The sequence below is a fragment of the Bison bison genome, unplaced genomic scaffold (assembly GCF_000754665.1).
Source record: "Bison bison bison isolate TAMUID 2011002044 unplaced genomic scaffold, Bison_UMD1.0 scf7180017864516, whole genome shotgun sequence".
In the NCBI taxonomy this organism is placed as follows: Eukaryota; Metazoa; Chordata; class Mammalia; order Artiodactyla; family Bovidae; genus Bison; species Bison bison.
In genome coordinates this window covers 10279128-10287133 of record NW_011495069.1, presented here as the reverse complement: position 1 = coordinate 10287133, position 8006 = coordinate 10279128, and the positions used below count along the sequence as shown (strand labels likewise).

Genomic DNA, 8006 nt, shown 5'->3' with positions numbered 1-8006 from the left:
TTTTAATACATTTTTTTAAAAAATTGAAGTATAGTTGATTTACAATGTTGTATTAGTTTCAGGTATACAGCAAAGTGATTCATATATATATATATGTATATGTATATATATATATAAATATATATATATAAAGTCTCCCAGTTCTGTCATCACTAGTGGTTTGGCCTTAGGTAACTGATTGCTCAAGTCTGAACTTCAGTTTCTCCAACTGTAAAAATGGAGATGATGACAACTATTGCACAGATGTGTTAGATGGCAAGGGGGTTACAATGGAGACAATACCATTTGGCAATCTGTCAAGAACAATTATATGTGAGCACTGATATTGCCAGTTACCTAACATCTATTCTCTCCCTAGTCCAAAACAGAAGAACCCCTATTTTATTTGAAGTAACGATGCATCCAGCTCAGAGATTACATTTCCAGGGCTTCCCTGGTGGTCCAGTGGTTGGGAATCCACCTGCCAATACAGGAGACACAGGTACAATCCCTGATCTGGGAGGATTCCCACATGCTACCTGGCAACTAGGCCCATGTGGCACAACTACTGAGACCATATGCTGCAACTACGGAAGTTCTCGGGCTTCCCTGGTGGCTCAGTTGGTAAAGAATACACCTGCAATGCAGGAGACCCCTGTTCGATCCCTGGGTCGAGAAGATCCCCTGGAGAAGGGAAAGGCTACCCACTCCAGTGTTCTGGCCTAGATAATTCCATGGACTGTATAGTCCATGGGGTCACAAAGAGTCAGACACGACTGAGCAGCTTTCACTTTCACTGCAGCTCTCGTGCCTAGAGCCCATGCTCTGAAGCCACTGCGATGAGAAGCCTGGTGCCGAAACTAGAGACAGTAGACCCACTCACCGCAACTAGAGAAAGCCAGAGGGCAGCAGTGAAGACCCAGCACAGTCAAAAATAAATAAATAAATCTTAAAAAAAAAAAGTAGTAAAAAAAGACTACGTTTCCTTACTGCTACAGGCAGCCAGCCTTCTTTATTTTTTTAAAATTTGGTTCTTTATTAGAACTCTTTAGAACCAGCCTTCTGACTAGGTTTCAGCCAATGAGGTGTCAGTGGAAGAGGTGAAAGGACTTCTGGAGACGTTACTTTAAGGGGTTGACTCAGTCAAGTGAGCCTCTTTTGCTTTTCCCTCCTTTCTCTTCATGCCTGGAATCTGATGCTCCAACAGCTGTATTTGGCCTTGAAGTGACCTTGAAAATAGAGCTCTTTGCCATGATGGCAGAACAGAATGATACGAAGAGCCTGGGTTCGTGATATTGGTGGCGTACTATTCCTGCCCTTTTCTGCCTACCTCTGGGCCACTTTTATTTGATAGAGAAACACAATTGTCTCTTGTTTAAGCTTCTGTTGTTTTGGATTTTCTGTTACACGCAGCTAAATCTAACCTGTATGAATACTGTTGAATGGAGCTGCGGGAGACACGAGGGGAGAGGGACCATCTCGTATGGAGCACTTGCCTTGGGCTCAGATGGTTTACATATTTACATGGTGTCAGGGTTCCCACTTGACTTCTCAGCATTTGACTTTGTTAAGCATTCCTTTCTTCTTAAAACTCTCATCCCTGGCTTCTGCGACCTCACATTTCCATGGTGTTTGTGGGGTCTCTCTCTCTCCCTTTTGAGTTTATATGTGTTTTATTTTAGACAAACTACATGACGTATTTTTTTCCCCTCAAAAACAATGCCTCCACTTCAAACAAATCAGCATCAAAATAAATGAAGAGCTCAAGATGACATCAGTCCCAGTGTTTTGTGGATGAAAAGCAGCAGCTGGTCAGTTATGACAACAGGTGATGGTTCCAAAGTCACTGCCAAGTTTGTTAACATTTTCCCACTTGTAAGCCATCCTTAAAATCATATATGGGGGGGTCACACCATCCTCATGGTAGTTCAACAGAGAAACCATGCCATCTGGATTCATGTTTTTGTTGATAAAAAATGGACATTTTTTTAAAAATGTATTTATTTACTTATGTGATGTGCTGGGTCTTCACTGCAGTGGCTTCTCTTGTTGCTGAGCACAGGCTGTAAATGCTCTGGCTTTAGTAGCTGCAGTTTGCAGGGTCTTGAGCTCCTACTGAGTAGTTGTGGCATGTGGGATCTTCCAGGAGCAGGGATTGAACCCGTGACCCTTGCGTTGGCAGGTGGATTCTTAACCACTGGACCACCAGGCAAGTCCCAAGAACTGATAGGTTTTGAAGTCAGCAAGGATGTGCTTGATTTGCTCTGCAGCTCCTGTCATATAAAAGGTTTTACTCTTTCTGGTCTCTGTTCTTCAAGTTTCCCTTTGATTCAGTCAGTTCAGTTCAGTCGCTCAGTCGTGTCCAACTCTTTGATTGACTTCATGTCATCTTTGACGTACTTCTTGTAGGCTTCTTTCGTAAAGGTGGTTTCCTGCAAGTGATGGTTCATGACAATAGTGACATGAGTCATTACTTTGCTTTCAGTACCTTAGCCTTCCAAGCCTTCAGTGAAAGCATTTCCACCAATGAGTGATTCATCAGTGTTACTTTTGTCCTGTTGATCACCTTCTCCTTCACCTCCAGACTCAGCCCTCTGCGACCTCCCAGATCTTGTAGATATTGGAGAACATCTCATGAGGGCTGATGTGGTCCTGGTAGATGATCATGATGGCAACTGGAGGGACATGACTTTGGTGCTAGCTTCCTAGGAGCCTGGAGCTCAGAGTAAGCACTGTGCGTTGGCAGGTAGATTCTTAACCACTGGACCACCAGGCAAGTCCCAAGAACTGATAGGTTTTGAAGTTAGCAAGGATGTGCTTGGGGAGGGGGGGATGGGAGGAGAAAAGTGTGGGATCTCTTTTGATTATCAAGTGACAGAAACTTTGACTTCTACTGGCTTCAACAACATCAAAAGAAGAGCCCAGGATTACATGTTTTGACCCAGTTGAATAGAGGGATTCAAACAATAGTATAGAGACAAAAGCGACATTTAAAATACTTAACAATTGGCATTGTGTTGTCACTGAACAGATGTCAGAGGAGGTGTCCTGGAAGTCTCCTGCTGGACCAAGCATTAACTCTTTAGTTACTGGATCATAGGGAAGTTCAGGGGTTCCAGAAAGGTGACTAGGAGAAAGTGGGGGAATGATTCCTATCCCCAGGGGAATATTCCTATCCCCCAGTAAATGTTCTGGGAAACATTTACTTCCCAACAGAAATATTTCAACAATAATCAGCCATTCCAATGAATACCAGATAAATAACAGCCCTGTGTTAGGACCTGGTTCGATTCAGTTCAGTTCAGTTGCTCAGTTGTGTCTGACTCTTTGTGAGCCCATGGACTGCAGCACACCAGGCTTCCTTGTCCATCACCAACTCCCGGAGCTTGCTCAAACTCATGTCCATCGAGTTGGTGATGTCATTCAACCATCTCGTCCTCTGTTGTCCCTTTCTCTTCGTGCCTTCAATCTTTCCAAGCACCAGGGTCTTTTCCAATGAGTCAGTTCTTCACATCGGGTGGCCAAAGTATTGGAGCTTCAGCTTCAGCATCAGTCCTTCCAATGAATGTTCAGGACTGATTTCCTTGAGGATTAACTGTTTGATCTCCTTGCAGTCCAAGGAACTCTCAAGAGTCTCCTCCAACACCACAGTTCAAAAGCATGGATTCTTCGGTGCTCAGCTTTCTTTATGGTCCAACTCTCATATCCATACATGACTACTGGAAAAACCATGGCTTTGACAAGACGGACCTGGTTACTCTTTTTTCTTTTTTTCTATCTCTCAGCTGTACTATTCCATATAGACTATGTTCTCAGATAGTCTCTCTCCCCTGGCTGAGGGATGGCTGCCCAATGACTCCCAGGGCTATGTTCTTCCTCATTCACATTCAGCAAAGAGAAGTGAGGCTCTTTCCCCAGCAACCCTAGCATGAAGTCTGAGATTTGCTCTGATGGAGCTGGCTGAGATCATACGCACAATCTTGATTGATGAATGTGGCTTGGGGAGGCTTGGAAGGGGAGACTGGCTTAGGCAAGGTCTCCTACTCCACCACTGGAGCCTCAGCTTAGAGATAGCTTCTTTGGAGTAGGTAGGCTTACAGTGGGGCTGCTATCCCCCAGAGAAAAACTGGAGTACTGTTGTCAGAAGAAGAGGGGGCATGTAACATGTAATGGCTTGTTACAGCAGTAACAGGAAACTGCAAACACAGTGGCTTCAAACAACACAAATTATTCTGTTATAGTTCTGGAGGTCAGAAATCTGAACTGAGACTTCGAGGCTGAGATCAAGGTGTTGGCAGAGTTGTGTTCCTTCAGGAGGTTCTGGGGCAAATTCCTTCCCTTCCTTTTTCTAGCTCCTGGAGACTCCCTACTTTCCTTGGCTCATGGTCATATCACTCCCACTTCTGGTTCTGTTGTTACATTTCTTTCTCTGACTCTGACCCTCCTTCCACCCTTACATAAGGACCCCGTGATTTCACTGGAGCCATCTGGATAATCTAGGGTAACTTCCCCATTTAAAAATCCTTGACTTAAATATCTGCAAAGTTCCTTTTACCATGTAAGGTAACATATTCACAGAGTCCAGGGATTAGAATGTGGACATCTTTGGGCCAGAAGAACAGGGTGAGAGGTAGACATTATTCTGCCTATTACCTAGTGGATTCTGGATGGTAAAGGTAACAAGTGTCTATTATCTCCTTTGCCTGCCACCTCTCTGACTACTCTTTTCTATCTTTTGTAGATCTATCCTCTTTTACCTGACTTTGAATACTGGGTTTCTCAGCTTTCAGCTCTAGACCTCTTCTCTCCTTGCTGTATATTCTCTCCCCAGGCAAGCTCACTGAGTCCAGGGCATGATTACCAACTATGGTTACATATTCACATCTCCAGCTCAAATATCTCTGAGTCCAGACCAGTATATCTAAATGTCCATTTAACACCTCCACTGGGCTGTCTCAATGGCCCACCAAATTCAAGATGTCTAAAACCTTGCCAAATCCAGCCCTAAGTCAGTAACTGGAACCACCAACCCTCCAGTTATGGGAGTCAGAAACTTAGACAATCATCCTTAATTCCTCCTCCCAATCCAATCCTTAACTGAGTCTTTTCGTTTTCTTTAATACATGTTATCTACTTCTTTGACTGCAAGGTCTTGTCACATCTGCACTGCAGCATGTGGGATCTTTTAGTTGCGACAATTTTACTCTCAGTTCTGGCATGTGGGATCTAGTTCCTTGACCAGGGATCGAACTCAGGCCCTCTGCATTGGGAGTGCAGATTTTAGTCAGTGGACCACCAGGGAAGTCCTCTCTTTTTTATTTTTTAAATTATTTGATTGAATTTTATTTGTAGTAACAATAATCATTAAAACCAAACAAAAACAAACAATAAGCAAAAAACAAAACAAAACAAAATCCTCCACACTGAATGGGAATAATACCCATTTCAAAACCCTTTGAAGTTTGATTGAGCTTTTTCAATTTTACCTTCTTGATCTTAAAAACATCAATTTCTCTGTCTACTCACCTTTCACTCCAAGCCACCACTTTTGTCTAAACTCTTGTCTGGACTTCTGCACTGGCAGCCTAAACTAGTCTCTGGGTCCATTAGGATCCACCTCCAGTTTGTTTTCCACACCATTGCCAGGGTTTTTTCCAAAATGCAAATCTGATCATTTAACTCACCCACTCAGAACACTTCACTGGCTTTCCATTGCCCTTAGGAGAGAAGTCAAAATCCTTCCCATGGTATCTCAGGGTTTACAGGGTCTGCTCCCTGTCTGTTTCTCTAATCTTGCCTCCCTTCAAGAGTCTCTTGGGTTTTCTGCATCTATGGACGCCGCCGAGAAAGCACTGTTGAAGTCTTCCCCACCTCCATTACCATCACGTCCAAGTCACGGTCTCCCAAAGAGCCCGGGCAGCTGCGGAAGCTCTTCATTGGAGGACTGAGCTTTGAAACAACTGATGAGAGTCTGAGGAGCCATTCTGAGCAATGGGGAATGACGGATCCAAACACCAAGTGCTCCAGAGGCTTCAGGTTTGTCCCGTACGCCACGGTGGAGGATGTGGACGCGGCCATGAATGCAAGGCCACACAAGGTGGACCGAAGAGTTGTGGAACCAAAGCGGGGTGTCTCAAGAGAAGGTTCTCAAAGACCTGGTGCCCACTTAACTGTGAAAAAGATTTTTGCTGGTGGCATTAAAGAAGACACTGAAGAACGTCACCTGAGAGATTATTTTGAAAATAATGGGAAAAAAGCCTGGGAAAATTGAAGTGATTGAAATCATGACTGACCCAAGCAGTGGCAAAAAGAGAGGCTTTGCTTTTGTAACCTTTGATGACCATGACTCTGTAGACAAGACTGTCATTCAGAAATACCACACTGTGAATGGCCACAATCGTGAAGTGAGAAAAGCCCTGTCTAAGCAAGAGATGGCTAGTGCTTCATCCAGCCAGAGAGGTCGAAGTGGTTCTGGAAACTTTGGTGGCAGTCGTGGAGGTGGTTTCGGGGGGAATGAGAACTTTGGTCATGGAGGAAACTTCAGTGGTTGAGGTGGCTCTGGTGGCAGCCGTGGTGGTGGCAGATATGGTGGCAAGTGGGGATGGTTATAACGGATTTGGTAATGATGGAAGCAATTTTGGAGGTGGCAGAAGCTACAGTGATTTTGGCAATTACAACAATTGATCTTCAAATTTTGGACCTGTGAAAGGTGGAAACTTTGGAGGCAGAAGTTCTGGCCCCGATGGTGGTGGAGGCCGATACTTTGCCAAACCATGAAACCCAGGTGGCTATGGTGGTTTCAGCAGCAGCAGTAACTATGGCAGTGGCAGAAGGTTTTATTTACTGCCGGGAAACAAGGCCGGAGAGGAGAGCCAGAGAAATGGCAGGGAAGCTACAGGTTACAGCAGATTTGTGAACTCAGCCAAGTACAGTGGTGGCAGGGCCTAGCTGCTACAAGGAAGACATGTTTTAGACAATACTCACGTGTATGGGCAAAAAACTCGAGGACTGTACTTGTGACTAATTGTGTAACAGGTTATTTTAGTTTCTGTTCTGTGGAAAGTGTAAAGCATTCCAACAAAGGGTTTTAATGTAGATTTTTTTTTTTGTACCCATGCTGTTGATTGCTAAATGTAATAGTGTGATCATGACGCTGAATAAATATCTTTTTTTTTTTAAGAGTCTATTGGTCTATTGGTCTCTCAATGCACAGATTGGGAGAAAATATTTGCAAATAACGTGACTGACAAGGGATTAGTCTCCAAAATTTACAAACAGCTCATGAGGCTTAATAGCATCAAAACAAACAATCCCATCAAAAAATGGGCAGAATATCTAAATAGACATTTCTTCAAAGAAGACATACAGATGGCTAAGAGGCACATGAAAAGACGTTCAACATTGCTAATTACTAGAGAAATGTAAATCAAAACTAAACGGAGATATCACCTCACGCCAGTCAAAATAGCCATCATTTTAAAATCTACAAACAATAAATGCCTGAGAGGGTGTGGAGAGAAGGGAACCCTCCTACTGTTGGTGGGGATGTAAATTAGTATAGCCAGTATGAGAACAGTATGAAGTTTCCTTAGAAAACTAAAACTAGAGCTACCATCTGACCCTGCAATCCCACTCCTGGGCATATATATGGAGAAAAATATGGTCCAAAAGGATACTTGCTCCCCAGTGTTCATTGAAGCACTGTTTCCAATAGCCAAAACATGGAAGCAACCTAAATGTCCATCAGCAGAGGAATGGATAAAGAAAATGTGGTACATATACACATATTTTCATGAAATATTACTCAGCCATTAAAAAGAATGAAATAATACCATTTGCAGCAACATGGCTAGACCTAGAGATTGCCATACTGAGTGAAGTAAGTCAGAGAAGGAGAAATATTGTATGACAACCCTTATATGTGGAATCTAAAAAGAAATGATACAAATGAACTTATTTACAAAACAGAAACAGACTCACAGACTTAGAGAATGAACTTATGGCTGCTGGAGGCGGAGGATGGATGG

General features: G+C 43.4%; 2 pseudogenes; one reads left to right on the top strand and one right to left on the bottom strand.

The window, feature by feature from the left end:
• Positions 1 to 1764: 1764 nt before the first annotated feature.
• Positions 1765 to 2646, bottom strand: LOC104981187 (annotated as a pseudogene).
• A 2310-nt stretch (positions 2647 to 4956) lies between these two features.
• Positions 4957 to 6694, top strand: LOC104981260 (annotated as a pseudogene).
• The last annotated feature ends 1312 nt before the right edge of the window (positions 6695 to 8006 follow it).